General features: G+C 39.7%; 1 protein-coding gene across 9 annotated transcripts in view; it reads right to left on the bottom strand.

The window, feature by feature from the left end:
* EML1 (EMAP like 1) overlaps positions 1-16238 on the bottom strand; it is a 194918-nt gene that overhangs the window by 84856 nt on the left and 93824 nt on the right. The window contains exon 1 of one of the 9 annotated variants that reach the window (XM_043549377.1): positions 2869-2952. The exons of the other annotated variants lie outside the window; for them this stretch is intronic. The gene's annotated coding sequence lies outside the window, so the exon portion shown is untranslated. Of the gene's footprint in view, positions 1-2868; positions 2953-16238 lie in introns of those variants that run through there. 9 annotated transcript variants of the gene reach the window in all.

Here is a 16238-nt window from a genome sequence, read left to right as displayed (position 1 = left end):
AGAATCCTAACCATCAGTTTGCCTACTGCTAAGATGGCCTGGAGTTCCTGCCTGGCATACTCTGGCAACTTCTCTGAAAACTACATAGTCCCAGAGGGAGAAGCCTTGCTGGTTAGAGATATGAAATTGTAGGCCAGCTGTGGAGTAAACCTTTCTATCAAAAAGGTCTAGTCTCTTTACATGCTTGTCCTTGGGGAAGAAGAAGGCCATCCCAGATGTGTTCCTTCACTCACTGCTAAGACAACTAAGGAACCTGGCAATGAATGGGTATAAAAAGGCTCATAGCCTTGAGCAGGCACATAGTACCTTTTTTGGTTCTCTTGGCTGTTGGAGACAGAGAAGATGGCATTTGCCACAAGGATCTTCCAGACTCCAGGAAGGCCTTGTTGATAGGGACAGTCACTCTAGATGGCCCTATTGAAACCAGAATGTTTACAAGGCTAATCAAACACTCCCTCAAAAGGGATATCATGAGAGGTAGCTACTTGTTTGAAAATGTCTTGGTAAGCCCTGTAGTCATCTTGGACTGGTGAAGTGTTTTGTGGCACTACAGTCTCATCAGGCAATGATGAGGACAAATATAAAGGAGGCTGAGACTGATTCCCCTGCAGCATAGTGGGTGGATATTCCGAAGGTTGAGGATTTTGCTCAGTCGTGAAGACATCCTCCTGGAACTCCTCATGGCACATGGTGGCAGATTTTAAAGAGAGGAACTGGGGAGGATTTAGAAGCAGGTTTCATTGGAGCCATGGGTACATGGCATATGATTCCAGCTATGACTGATTTAAGGTTCTCTTTCTCTGGAGCATCTTCGTACCTCCGGTGGGCATCAGCAACACAGCTCTCTTGATGAAGGAAAAGGAGAGTCGTTGTCTGTCTCAGGAGCGAGAGGTATAAGAGCCTACCTCAGACTCTGAGGAAGACCCTGAGTCAGCTGATCATGGTGATGCCATACCAGGCAATGCCAAGATTAAAGTGTGCAGCTCCAGACGTACTGATACCAGGGATATCAAGGTAGGTTTACCCCTCCTAGACTGCACTGGTTGAGAAACACCAGACAGACTGATGCTTTATCCACTCATAGTACCAAAGCCACTACCCTCAAGCAAGTCTATAGCTGAGTCCTGAGGATACACTTGCACTGGGTGAGCTGTCTCCTGTAATCTTGGGAGTCCAGCACCAAAAGGGAGAGTATGTTTTGTGCTGTCACATATGCCTCCAGCCTTGCTGGTACTGAGATCCTTTCATGTTGCATAGAAATAGTCAGTATCATTACGGGTTCAATCTGGATGGCCCTGGTACCGGTGTCACAGTTAAGAACCTTGGATGTGAAGTGGTTGGTACCAACGAGCATCTCTTGCCAGAGGACACCTTCCTCTGTCCTTGCAAGTGCTTACTGGTGGATGGAACCAGGGACCTAGATTTTCTAGCACACCCAAGCCTCGGCTCCTTGGATGAATTCAACCTTTTATCCTTCTTCCTCAGCACTGGGGAAGTGCCAGTGTCTTGGGGAGCACTCTGCACCAACACCAAAGCAGTTGGTGCACTCCCCAAGTAGGGCTCATCAGGTGGACACAGAACAGCCTCACTAAGGGTGTGGCGCAGCCTTGCCTCTCTTTCTTCTTTCACAGCTTAAAGTCCCTGAAAATTTGGCAGCATCTCTAATGTGACCCTTGCCGAGAAATTTTAGGTATGTGGAATGAGGGTCACTCACTGGCATAGATCTTTTGTAGCCGGCACAAGGCTTAAACTCCACAGACTGAGGCACTCCCAAGTACCCAGAGTCAGCACCCCATAACAAAAGGGAACCAACGCACCAATAAAACAATAAAAATAACAAGTGAAGCGTATATGAATATAAAGAACTAACTAACAAGTCCCAGCTATACAGAAAAATAAGATAAATTCCCTGTGAGAGGAGAAACTTGCAGGAGCAAGCCGACAGGTTCCTACTACTGATCACAGTAAGTGATCATGGTAAGAAGGAACTGAGGATGGGCTAGGGCAGTGCCGCCCTCTATACCATTATGCAGCAACACAAGGCAGCAGAGGGCACATGCACCGCCCGAATGGGTACCACTAAGGAAAAAGTCTCCAATTCTGCTGAACTGGGCACGCACACACCTGAATTGGAATGTGTGAGGGCACACACACCACTGAAGTGGCGTGCAATCAAAGAAGAACTTCATACTTCCTGTTACAAATTCTTGACTTTTCTGATTTACATAAGGAAAAACAAATACAAAAAGTAATATCTGGATATGTTCAGAAATATACAAAAGATAAAGCAAAAAAGCTAGTGATTTTTAAACAGAATTATAACAAAAATATTTGCTTTTACAATTCTATGAAAAGATTGCTGTTAATACTGTAGTGGGGTCAGCTGCCTCCCAAAAGTACCTCTGCAGTGCCCTGGTAAGAATTTCTCCCTCAAAGAGTTTCTTAAACAAGCTCCACACAGGCTTTTCTTGTCCATTCACCACCCCTTCTCAGAGGCCTAAGTTTATTCACATAAATAAAACTCCAGAATAAAACTCTAAGTCCCAAAACACAGTATGTCGGTTTTACCCTCTGGTGAAGTCACTCTAGGGTGAACAGATGTCCCGATTTTATAGGAACAGTCCCGATATTTGGGGCTTTGTCTTATATAGGCGCCTATTACTCCCTGCCCCCATCCCGATTTTTCACACTTGCTGTCTGGTCACCCTAAGTCACTCCCAGGCTTTTATTGCCTGTGGTCTCAGTAGGGAAACCCAACATCACTTTCTGGTGGAGTCTGTTCACTCCCAGGAAGCTCCAATTTAGCCTTCGCTCAGGCCTTCCTGTCTGGGGCCTTTGCCGCTTTGGCAGGCCACTCCCAGGCCTTACCTGGCTGAAACCTCTTGCTTCCAAACCACCTGGGATCAGGGTCTTCCCTGCAAAAGGCTCTCTAACTTCCTGCAGTTTCCTGAACTTCCCCACTTTGCTACAGCCACCTGCTACCCGTTATAGGGAATTACCTGATTCAACTCACCTGTGCCTACCAGCCTTTGAAGAAAAAGCCAACCTGTTACAAATATCATCAGTGAATCACTTCAAGTAAAATCATCCAGTGATGACTGAAGTACAGCCTTATTTATTTATTTATTTATTTATTTAAATATTCCACACAAAGAGTAAACTCTTTAAAAACTCTCATTAAACTCATTCTAAAAAGTCATTAATTTGGGAAGCTTCTTGCAAAGCTCTTGGCAAACCAGAATGAGCCAAGAACTGAGTTCTGCTTTAGCAGATTTCACCAAAAGCCTCAATAGTAAAATTTAAAAAATTAGCCTACTCTTTTGTTGGTAGAAATGGATATTTATCATGCCAGTAGACATATTAGGATGTCCTAGTTTTGTGGACGATTCTTAATGCACATCCACTGCATATGTTGTTTCTTCTGACTCTATATGAATCACACTTTCCTTTTTCAAAGGAGCCACTGTTTTCTCCTATGCATTTAATTCCTATATACTTCAAACCAATGTCTTCCGCAGATGTCAGAGGATAGGAAACTAAAATTGCATGGTTTATGATCATTAGTATTGAATTTACATACAACAAAAACAAAGTATTATGTATGCACAGGCAAACAATAATTACAATATTTAAATATACGTTTTTAAAATGTCATGTGATAGGCCCAAAATATAACTAAACTATTGGTTTTTGGTTAGAGAATTTCAAAAAAGCACATAAAATTAGTATGTTTTATTTACCGCCAAATCCATTCAAATAATTTTTGTTTACAAAGTTTGTTCACAGGCTGCTTTTTGGTATACCAAAATCCAGGTGACAGCATTTTTTAAACAGCTGATTTATAACAACTCAAAAATTGAAATGGTAATACTGACTGAGCATAAACAGATGCCAGAGTAGCAGCCGTGTTAGTCTGTATCCGCAAAAAGAAAAGGAGTACTTGTGGCACCTTAGAGACTAACAAATGAAGTGAGCTGTAGCTCACGAAAGCTTATGCTCAAATAAATTTATTAGCCTCTAAGGTGCCACGAGTACTCCTTTTCTTTTTGCATAAGCAGTAGTGGCCCTGCTGCAAGAATAGTTTGTAATCAGTTTATGTTAACTGGGCTTTTTAGAATAAGATACATTGAAAATGTCAATGTTAAAAACATTATATGTAATTTATGTTTAAAATTACTGAACAAAGCTATATTTTAGACCTCTTGGTTTGACTAAAACAGAACTCAAATTTCTCAAATATGTGGAAATTGTTTCCCCATAACACACACCAAATGTTTTTTCAAACTGTGGCATAATCACTATTGTGTAAAGCAAAAGATATTTCTATTGAAGCTATTACAGCTAATTAATCCCCAAAATAAGATTGTATGCAGTGTAGTTGTAGCTGTGTTGATCCCAGGATATTACAGAGACAATGTGAGTAAGATAATACCTTTTACTGGACCAACTTCTGTTGGTGAGAGACACAAACTAAACAATCTGTTCCATCTTGCATTTTGCTGTGATGCTGGGAATATCTTTCCCAGACCTGAAGAAGAGCTCTATGTGGCTTGAAAACTTGTCTCTCTCACCAACAGAAGTTGGTCCAATAAAAAATAAGATTAGCAGACATCTTGGCAACAGGATGAGCTGTCTGTTGATTACTGGCACTAGTAGTGACCTATATGGCGAAGATCTGTAATGCAACCAACCCAGTAAAAAAGTGTGTGCAATATATACCCTTTTATTATTTCCCCACTTCCCATCTGTTGCAGCTACTCTTCTTTCCATCACCCCACCCCCCCGCCACACACACACACACACTTGTTGAATAACAAAAAGACATATAATTCTTGTCTCTTCTACTGTTGCTATCCCTCCTGCTTCTTATGTATTTAGCTTCCAAACTCTCCTTGTTGCTGCATTTCCTCTCAACATAGGCCACCTGCGACTCTCTCCTTCTTGCTGACATCCCTCTAGGATCTAGTTCTCTGTATTATTGAGTACAGAACAAAATGAGCATTCACCAAGTGCTAGTAAAAGGTTAAGATCAGAAATGAGATGCATTAGAGTCCAGTTAGGATAAATCTGCTTTGCTCATGAATGCATATACAAATATAAGTGAGCTATAAGAGACAGTTTCATTCTTAATGTGTATATGAGTTCTGAAGAATGGAATTAAAAATAATACAATAAGCATAACTTGTATTAAAAAGAGAAAGCCACAAAAAGCCACAAAATTCAGTTATCTGTTCTGACCTGTTCTGTAGTAGCTGTAATATTTGTTTAAAAAAGCTTATGCCATATTGATAGTCTAGTTTTTAGTACCCTCTCTTTGTATTATGATCACCAACTTCATATCAACAGAGGAATTTGTAAGAAAATCTAAGTCCACAGTAAAAAACAGCCTCTTATTTAGACAAAAACTAAATTAAAATTGAGTTAAGTTTGACAATACATATCAGTAATGTAAAGTAAAATATTTTACAGCAATTTTGTACTTGTCCCCAAAACAAGCATTATAAACCCAGGAAATACAGAGATGAGATTAAACACAAAAGAAAGCATAGGATTTTTTTAATTTAAATTGGATTTTTTTGATAAAATGCTTTTTGAAGAAAAACCTATCTAAAGACAGTTTTAATTAAGATATATTATAGCTCAAAGATATCTTATCATGGAAAAGGGATTATAAATTCTAATTCTATAGTATGAGACAATATAGTCATGTAATGTTTAAGAAAAGTTTTGTAAATGAGTTCCAATAGTTCATGGATTATGGACCCAATTTTATGGGGTTCCACAGGCTTCTGTATAGATTATTTAGGTTAATCTTTCTATCTACCCAATAGTATTCAGTACTCAGTCTCTAAGATACCACCAGAGATGCTTAGTTTTGCAGTTCTCAAACTGTGGATTTGTGTCTCCAGAGGTAACATGCTTGTTAACAGCAAAAATGTTTTAAATAAATAAATAATATAGAGAAGTGAGAAATAACAGACCTCAACTCTATTGTCTCTCTGCAAATTAGTGCACACAGAGTCAATCCCTATCCTCTCTCTAAAATTGCAAAGTTTCAAAAAGTTCAATGAATAGAAGATTGTTGCGGGGGGGAATAGATCTGGACAAGGAGAAGAAGTCTGGAGCTAAATGTGAGAAGGGAGGGACATATGCTTGTTTTGTTTTGTTAAAATGTTATATGTTTGCTGTTGAATCCACAATACTTAACTTTGTTGTTTTAATTAAATAAAGCAATTTAAATGTCTGTCTGGCGATGTTGTCCTCCCAATACAGCATGGCAAGAAAATCCTCCAAATATTAATGATTAAGCTGATGAACTGGAGATAGTTACCTCCCAATAACTTCAGAAATATCTGCTTCAGTTACCTTTGGTAAACGAAATAACCACACAATCATTCATTTTCTGATATAGCTGTAAAACTAATCTGAAAAGTTTTCAAAATAAATCACTGTTTAAAAATGTATAGTGTGTACCTTCTAAAAATGAAACCTACATCTATCTCAGAGTTGTGAAGTACATGTATTAAGGTTATAATAACCAACAAGAATGCACTTTTATGTAGAAAACCATGATTAAACAGAGTCTTCCTGACCAGTGATTTAAATCATGATTTAAATTAATTTGATTTAAATCGAATCCACCCTGAAAGAAAGCCAAACATGATAATACAAGGAAATGCATATTTAAGACACCCACACAAGTTTTACTCTGTAGTTTTGCCATGCAGTAAACATATCATTATGATTAATTATGATCATTATGACTAATGCCTGTTTGTGTTCCCAGATTTTGAAACCATGCTAGATGTTTTCATATTTTCCCCTGTCATGCCGTCACTACAAAGAGATGGTGACCTTTTTGAGTAGGGCATCTTAGCTGAGAGAAGCCTGTGGCCTCATTCCCAATGAAAACAATAGGAGATGTTAACCATTTTGAAAGAGGGTAATTCTTGAGATTCTCTCTGAAGGAGATTTTTCAGCCTCTGCTAAATAAGAAACTTCCAGTTTTGAAAGATAATGTGTAAAAATAACCACTGATTCTAAAATTTCTTTTAAAATACTACCCACTTCACTGAAACTACTCAAGATTCACTTCTCTATCATTTTTTTGTGTATACAATGTCTGAGCTGAGATCATGAAGACACACACGAAAATGTGACAAAGTGCTAAATTTGAATCCAAACTAATTAATGGATTAACTTGAAAATTCTCAGAAAATGTATTTTGTACTTGAAGGGTAAATATTGTCATTTTGGTAAGGCTGCATTTTTCATACGTAACAATGTGGGTTGAATCTCTGCTTTAATTGAAAAAACAAACAAACAACTCAACTTAACCTAAACTATGGAGCCTTGAGCTTCCATAATGACTGGATGGACAAGTTCTGTAGCGTCTATATCATTGAGCAACTCTTGATACAGATGAGGAATACACAACTGTTTGAAGAAAAGGAGTACTTGTGGCACCTTAGAGACTAACCAATTTATTTGAGCATAAGCTTTCGTGAGCTACAGCTCACTTCATCGGATGCGAAAGCTTATGCTCAAATAAATTGGTTAGTCTCTCAGGTGCCACAAGTACTCCTTTTCTTTTTGCGAATACAGACTAACATGGCTGTTACTCTAACAACTGTTTGATTAACTGATAGTTAATCTTCTGAGAAATGCTTTCTAATTCAGGTGATCTTTGATCAAGGAGGAATCTTTTTCAGGCCCAACGTAGTGGTCTTCTCATTTCATTTGTGTTACTTGGAAGCAATAACTCTTAGCATTTACTTTTACTTCTTAGCTGAGATTCTGAAGGATTCAAAAAAAAACTCTGCACAAAAAAGAATGTTCCTCATACTCGTCCCTTTATTTTCTTATTAACTAATCCATGATCTCATAGATTGGAAAGATTCCTTATAGCAAATTATTCAACTAGATTGAGTCAGATGATAAATCTGCTTTCAAAGTATCTACCAGTTTGGAGCATCTTATTACTGAACTTAGCCAAATGTGAAGAAATGTCTGAAACAGAGCCAAGAGAAGGATATGCAATTTACAAGTAAGCATGGCTGCAGTGGTTCAGCCTACAAATAACAAAAGGTAAATTCTGGAATCCCAGACTGTCAAAGGAAAGTGTTAAAAGAAGATATGCTTGCAATGTTATTCAGTTGGGCATGTTAAAATCAGTCAATAAAGTTACTGAGAATTTGTAAAGATCAATTTTCAAACATTAATGGCAAATCTTATATGCCATTGCCAGAAAGCCTAAATCCGCATTATGGGCTGATGGTTTAGGAGATTAAGGAGTTTCAAAATGTATTATTTAATATTTGTATTTCTTTGAAAATTTAACAAATCGGTAGAAATAGGTTGTATGCCATGTTTGAGCTTGATTACGCACTGATTATGTGGAAGAATCTATAGGTGACATTAGTAACCTATTTAACTATGCTATTAATTTTTTTGCATGGGCAGATGCCAAAATTCTGTGTAATATTTCAAGATGAGCAAAAAGACAGCAGATTAACCACTTATTTCCCCAATAGTATTACAAGTAAATTTAAACAAGAAAATGTCAAAATAATAATATTTAGGGTTACATACAGCTTTGGGAAAGCTCAGTATAAAGGACACTCACGAGGCTGCTGTGTTTATGTCCCACTACACTGGGCCCATGTGATCTTAAATTTCCATAGTCTGAGTAGGCTGAAGCACTGTCTGATTTCCTTGGCCTGGAAGGCACAGATCCAACCCACAGGCTCTCTTTCTGTAACCCCTTCATAGAACTGTGTCCTCGGGGCCCAGCTACCGTAGGCCCCAAGGACCAGTGCTGATACCCCAAATTCCTCCATAGCTGAAGGACATCCTTTCTCGATGCTCCAACCTTAAGGGCGCTCTGGATTTACAGTTACCTCAGTAGAATGTGATAGTGAAAGCAAACAGACACATAGATTTTGCAAAGGTGTCTATGATGACCACTTTTTATTTTAGATCAGTCATGACCCAGTACTAGGCACTGGGTCGCTTGCAAATTTAAAATGTCATGATCTCTTAAAGTATCTTTCATTACCATTTTAAAATAGCATTATAATCATTTAAATGTTGGACATTTTACTTATTTCCAGTAAGACTTATTTGTTTGCAGAGAGTTTCTGATGCATTACGCACTACATGCATACACAACGTAGCCATTTTGAATGTAATCACCTAATCTAACAAGACTGCTTTCCGCATACTGTCGGTTTTGTTAATGTTGTGGAGACTCAAGTTGCGAGGCTTAATCAACAAACTTTCGTGCTGAAAAATGGATCATTTTGTAATAAGAAAAAGAAGTTTGGAACACAGTCATCAAATCCATCTACATCTGAAAATGAAAATGCAAGTGTAAGTACATAGCAGGCAACAGAAAATTCTACAATACTTCTGCCACGTCAACTTCATCTGAACCATCTACTAAAAAGAAAACCAAAGTGTGAATGAGACAGCATAGTGATGCTTTTTTGAAATATGGTTTCATCACTTGTGCTAACACAAACCAAGATCCAAAGCCCCAGTGTGTTATTTGCAGCGAGGTGCTTGCAAATGAGAGTTTACAACCATCAAAGTTAAAAAGACATTTAGAAACAAAACATGGCGAACTCGTTGTTAAGCCTCTTGAATATTTTCAGAGGAAGCAACGGGAATTAAAGTTATCAGCGCAAGTTCTTGGTCGGTCAACTATTTTGAATGATAAGGCACAACTGGCATCATATTTGGGTGTATACATAGGGCAAAAGAGAAAATGCCCCCTACAGTTGTCAAGAAGCTTATTCTTCCAGCATCTCTGAATATGGTGTGTACAATTCTTAATGAGAAATCTGCCAAAAAATTGAGAACTATTCCTCCCAGTGATAACATAATCTCTCGAATATGTGATATTGCAGAGCATTTGGAAGCCCAACTTATTACTCGGTTACAGTCAGCCAGGGATTTTGCTATCCAATTTGACAAGAGTACTGACATTTCAAATTGCAACATTGTTAGTTTATGTGATGTATGTTTGGCAAGATGAATTTATGGAAGATTTGCTGTATTGCCTGATTTTACCAAAATATACAACAGGAGTACAGATACTCGAAGCACTGCATGGCTGCGTATTTCGAAAATACAAATTGAACTAGGCTAATTGCAAAGGAATTACAAGTGGTGGTGCAGCAAATATGACAGCTAGAAATAGCGGAGTTGTGAAAAAAATATCTGAGACAACTAGTAATGTTGTTTGGAATCACTGTTTCATTCACCGCAAAGCTTTGGCATCCCAGATATATACCCAATCTTAAGGCAGTACTGAAGGAAGTAATGAAAATTGTTAATTTCATTAACAGGAGCTCACTGAACAACAGGCTTTTTGAAGCGTTATGATCAGAAATCAGAGCACAGCTGTCATAAATATAAAGGGAAGGGTAACCACCTTTCTGCATACAATGCTATAAAATCCCTCCTGGCCAGAGGCAACATCCTGTTACCTGTCAAGGGTTAAGAAGCTCAGCTAACCTGGCTGGCACCTGACCGAAAGGACCAATAAGGGGACAAGATACTTTCAAATCTGGGGGGGGGGGGGGCTTTTGTTTGTGCTCTTTGTTTACGTGGTTGTTCTCTCTTGGGACTGAGAGAGGCCAGACAGAAATTCATCTTCTCCAACCCATCCTAATCCAAGTCTCCAATATTGCAACCAGTATAGGTAAGCCAGGCAAGGCAGATTAGTTTATCTTTTGTTTTATGTGAATTTTCCCTGTGTTAAGAGGGAGGTTTATTCCTGTTTTCTGTAACTTTAAGGTTTTTCCCAGAGGGGGATCCTCTGTGTTTTGAATCTGAATATTCTGTAAAGTATTTTCCATCCTGATTTTACAGAGATAATAAAATCCTTCTTTTAAGAACCTGACTGATTTTTCCATTGTTCCAAGATCCAGGGGTTTGGGTCTTTGATGAGTTGTAACCAATTGGTTAGGATATTATTCTCAAGCCTCCCCAGGAAAGGGGGTGTGTAGGGCTTGGGGGGGATATTTTGGGGGGAAGACATCTCCAAGTGGTCTCTTTCCCTGTTCTTTGTTTAAAACGCTTGGTGGGGGTAGCATACTGTTCAAGGACAAGGCAAAGTTTGTACCTTGGGGAACTTTTTAACCTAAGCTGGTAAGAATAAGCTTAGGGAGTCTTTCATGCGGGTCCCCACATCTGTACCCTAGAGTTCAGAGGGGGGAGGAACCCTGACAAGAGCATATTCATTGACTGTTTCACACTGAAGTATGGTGGCTGCCACAGGGCAGAGTGCTTACAAGGGTGTACAAACTCAAGAATCAGAGTGGTAGCTGTGTTAGTCTGTATCAGCAAAAAGAAAATTTACATACAACAAAAATACAGTGGGTATTGCCATAGCAATTGATTAGTCTCGTTAGAGTTGGTATGGCAACACCCATTTTTTCATGTTCTCTGTGTATAAATATCTTCCTACTGTATTTTCCACTGCATGCATCCGATGAAGTGGGTTTTAGCCCACGAAAGCTTATGCCCAAATAAATTTGTTAGTCTCTAAGGTGCCACAAGTACTCCTCGTTCTTTGAACTCAGGAATGAGATTCACATTTTTCTTCTAGAGAAACCGTCTAACTTGGCAAATTTGTTTGACGATGACAGTTGGTTAAATAAAGTTGTCATATCTAGCTGACATTTTCTCAGTTTTAAATGAACTGAATTTGAAGTTACAAAGAAGAGGCAGTGGTTTGTTTAGACACTGCGAACAGATAAAAGCATTCCAAAATTCATTAGCACAAGCATGACTGAAAAGTAATTGTCTGAGCTACTACATGTTCCCAACACTGTTACAATGCTCTGAAGAGAATAGCGTCAGTGAAGAAAAAATGAAATTAAGTGTCATACAGTTACATCTGACTGTGCTGTGTAACAATCTTAGCTGCAACTTCCCTGCAGAGGGGTTTGAAAATCTGAAGGAAAAGTGTTGGGGTGAAAAATCCTTTTGCTTTCAAAAATCCTGAATCAATAATGGAGTAAAACTTGATGCCTGAGCAAGAACAAGAGCTGCTGCCACTCACCAGTGATAGCACACTCAAAACACACCACAAGTCATTAAATTTGTCATCCTTTTGGATAAGTATTTTCAAACAATATATTCACTGTTAAGTAAGATAAGTGTTCTGTTGTTGCTACAGTTCACAACACCTACATGTGCGAACTGGGATTTTTGACTTTGACATGGTTAAAAACAAAAGAAAGAAACTGACTCAACAGCACATCTGACATGTGGGTAGCACTTTCACCTTGTGATCCACATTGGAAAGAGATCATGAACAAAAGGCAGGCCGTCCCATCACATTAAGTAAGTGAAATTCAACTTGATAGTCTTCTTTACTGTATTTATGCTGTATTTTAAAACGTTTTACAAGTAACATCAATGTCTAATTTTATTTATTACTTGAAGTGAAGTGGTTAAAGCTAGTATTGCCCTTTCTTGTGATTTTATGAAAACTCTAGTCAGAAGGTATTATTGTTTGGGTTGTGGGGTAAGTGTATTTCTTCCATTAGGTTGTGAGAAAAAAAAAGTTTGAAAACCACTGCTTTAGATAGTACAAAAGATATACAGATCTAGACAAAAACAGTAAAACCCTACACACACTTCTTTGCTTCAGTTTCTGCACCATTAGAATATTCTCTTGGCTTAGCTCAGAATCCTCTCGGGTGTCCAGAAACCTACTAATGCAGCTCATGGCTTCTCCTCTCAATCATGGAGTCTCTCCCGCTCCACACCACCTCTGTTCTAGATCAGCTTTCTTTGCCCTTGGCTGGTCACAAAATCAGAAACACTCTCCTATGCTATAAAAACATGCCCCCTTTGTTCTTCTCCCCTGCCTCTTGCTGTGTGAATTCTTGTGTTTTTAAGCTCTACCACTAACACCTGGTTTCTTTGTTCTGCTGCTTGTGAAATTCCTCTGCTCCAAACCCTAAGTCCCCTGCAGAGAAGTTGGAAAAAACTGGCCTCCCCCAGACTTCAGCCATCCTATTATTCTGTTGTGACCAGGTCAATTCACTGGTTGATATTGCCCTTAATGACTGTGTCTTTCAAAGTCAGACTTGTGGGTGCCACTCCCCTGCTCCTTAGCACAAGGAGCATGATGCAGTACAGAGAAAAAGAGTCATAAGACAGTTCACAAAAATCAAACTGTAATTTGTAAAATGTACATAGATTCCCCAAACTGTCACATCTTAGCAGTAGTTTTTTCAGAAAGAATTACCTCATTAAACTAAAACTTGGCATTTATCTAGCATGTTCCACTTATGTACAAACACTGCGTCAGATTCATTTCAAGTCATAGGAACATAAGAACATCCATATTGAGTCAGATCAGTCCGACAGTGGCCAGTGCCAGATGCTTCAGAGGGAATGAACAGAACAGGCAATTTCGAGTGATCCATCCTCTATCCAGTCCCACTTTCTGGCAGTCGGAGGCTTATGAACACCCAGCACATGGGGTTGCATTACTTTGACCATCTCAGTTAAGAGCCACTGGTGGACTTATCCTTCATGAACTAATCTAATTCTTTTTTGAACTCAGTTGTACTTTTGACCTTCATAAAATCCCATGGCAATGAGTTCCACAGGTTGACTGTGCATTGTGCGACGAATACATTCTTTTGTAAAAAGAAAAGGAGTACTTGTGGCACCTTCGAGACTAACAAATTTATTTGAGCATAAGCTTTCGTGAGCTACAGCTCACTTCATTGGACGTAGCTCACGAAAGCTTATGCTCATACAAATTTGTTAGTCTCTAAGGTGCCACAAGTACTCCTCTACTTTTTGCGGATACAGACTAACATGGCTGCTACTCTGAAACCTGACATTCTTTTGTGTTGAACCTGTTGCCTATTAACACAGTCCATCACAGACCATAGCCAGGGCTGGATTACGGATAGGCAAAGTAGGCACAGGCCCAAATCCATTGGTGGCTTGGGCCAAACAGCCATACAGCACACTCACCTCAACCAGATAGCCATGCTGTAGATCTGCCAGGACTGGCTGCTCATCCAGCTGCTGCTCAGGATGCTGTTTTTACCATGATGGAGGGGCGGCTGGACCAAATACAAGTGAGTGGCATTATGACCTGACACACAGGATTGCAGTGCCACTCAGGTTTGACCTGCCACTTCTCCATCACAGTGAGCAGTGCCCCACGCAGCAGCAGGATGAGCATCCATTCCTGGTGGATCCACAGCATGGCCAGCCCAGCTGTGGTCATTGCAACATACAACTGTTTATTGTTATTTAGACTAAAAGGTAGGGGCTCAGAAGTGTAGGGCCCAGTGATGGATTAATCATGATCATTGCAGAAGGAATCCAGCAGTATAAAAATCCAACATGAGGCCCTGATCCTGCAAAGACTTAACTTTACACACTGTATAGTTCTGCTGAAGTTAAAGAGAGTAAAGTTAGCCACATGATTAAGCTCTGAAGGATCAGAGCTCTAGACTGTAAATTCTCTGGGACATAGACTCTATGTCATACGTTTGTACAGGGTGTAGCAGAATGGAGCCCTGGCCTCTAGTCATTACCACAATACAAATTAATTAATTAATTGTCATAAAAGAGGGTTGCGGTACTGCAAGGGTAAAAGTTTTCAAGCAAATAATTTATTTGCTGAAAAATGCAGTTTTTGTCAACCCAAAACTAATCATAAATTTGACTCATTAGTGTAAACTGGAAAAAAGTTTTGCAGGACCAGCTTCAGAAGGGTGAGTGAGTTATAACCTTTAGATGTAGGGGGACCCATGTTTGAATCCCTGCTCTGGAGTAGGGACTTGAACTCATAGATTCATAGATTCATAGATATTTAGGTCAGAAGGGACCATTATGATCATCTAGTCTGACCTCCTGCACAATGCAGGCCACAGAATTTCACCCACCACTCCTGCAAAAAACCTCTCACCTATGTCTGAGCTATTGAAGTCCTCAGATCGTGGTTTAAAGACTTCAAGGAGCAGAGAATCCTCCAGCAAGTGACCCGTGCCCCATGCTACAGAGGAAGGGGAAAAACCTCCAGGGCCTCTTCCAATCTGCCCTGGAGGAAAATTCCTTCCCAACCCCAAATATGGTGATCAGCTAAACCCTGAGCATATGGGCAAGATTCACCAGCCAGATACTACAGAAAATTCTTTCCTGGGTAACTCAGATCCCACCCCATCTAATATCCCATCACAGGCCATTGGGCCTATTTACCATGAATATTTAATTACCAAAACCATGTTATCCCATCATACCATCTCCTCCATAAACTTATCGAGTTTAATCTTAAACTCAGATCTCCCCCACTTAGAGATGAGCAGCCTAGCCACCAGGCTATAGGCTATTCTACAGTAAATTGCTCTCAATCTCTCCTCTTGAAGCTGTTCCATTTTATATGACTGCTTAACTACTGACTGGGCCAAAGAGCGAGAATGACTCTGTAGCCCGCTGATGAAGGCACTTACCTGGGAGGCACGAGATTTGGATCCAAATCTTCTCTCTGACAGATTCAGAGGAGATATTTGAATCCACATTTCCTACCCTCCAGGCAAGTGCTTAGACTGAGGGCTTGTCCACACTTCCAATGCTGCAGTTCCACCAGTGCAGCTGTGCCACTGTAGTGCTTAGTAAAGATGCTACCTACGCCAACGGGAGAGCTTCTCCTGTCAGCATAGGTACTACACTGCCCCAAGAGGCAGTAGCTATGTAAATGGGAGAAGCCCTCCCACTGACAGCACTGCCTATACTGGGAATTCAGTTGGTATAACTGTGTTGCTCAGGGGTATGGATTTTCTGCACCCCTATGCAATATAGTTATACTGACGTAAGTTTGTAGTGTAGGCCAGGGCTGAGTTCAAGTCTTTACCCCAGAATAGGGATTCAAAAACCTGTGTCTCCCACATCCCAGGCAAGGGCCCTGACCACTGTACTAAAGGTTATAAGACTAACAAGAGCACACACATGGTCTTCTGAAGCTAACCTGGAATGAAGTGTTTTGTATGACCCGAAATGGATTTTGGAATTTGTCTGCAAATTGGAAAACATTTTGGAAAACAAATTGAAATTTTTTTGATTTTTTGTTTTGCTGGCTGAACCAAAAAACAAAACAAAACTTTGCCTAGCTCTAGCTTCAACCACTCGAAATAGCCCCCGAAATTGGAGGAAATTCCAGGAAGGGGGCCTTGGCCAAGCCTTTCGGTGCA

This window comes from Chelonia mydas, chromosome 6 (genome assembly GCF_015237465.2).
Source record: "Chelonia mydas isolate rCheMyd1 chromosome 6, rCheMyd1.pri.v2, whole genome shotgun sequence".
NCBI classification, from domain to species: domain Eukaryota; kingdom Metazoa; phylum Chordata; order Testudines; family Cheloniidae; genus Chelonia; species Chelonia mydas.
Note: the sequence above shows the minus strand (reverse complement) of the source record. Positions and strands in the feature narration are given on the sequence as shown.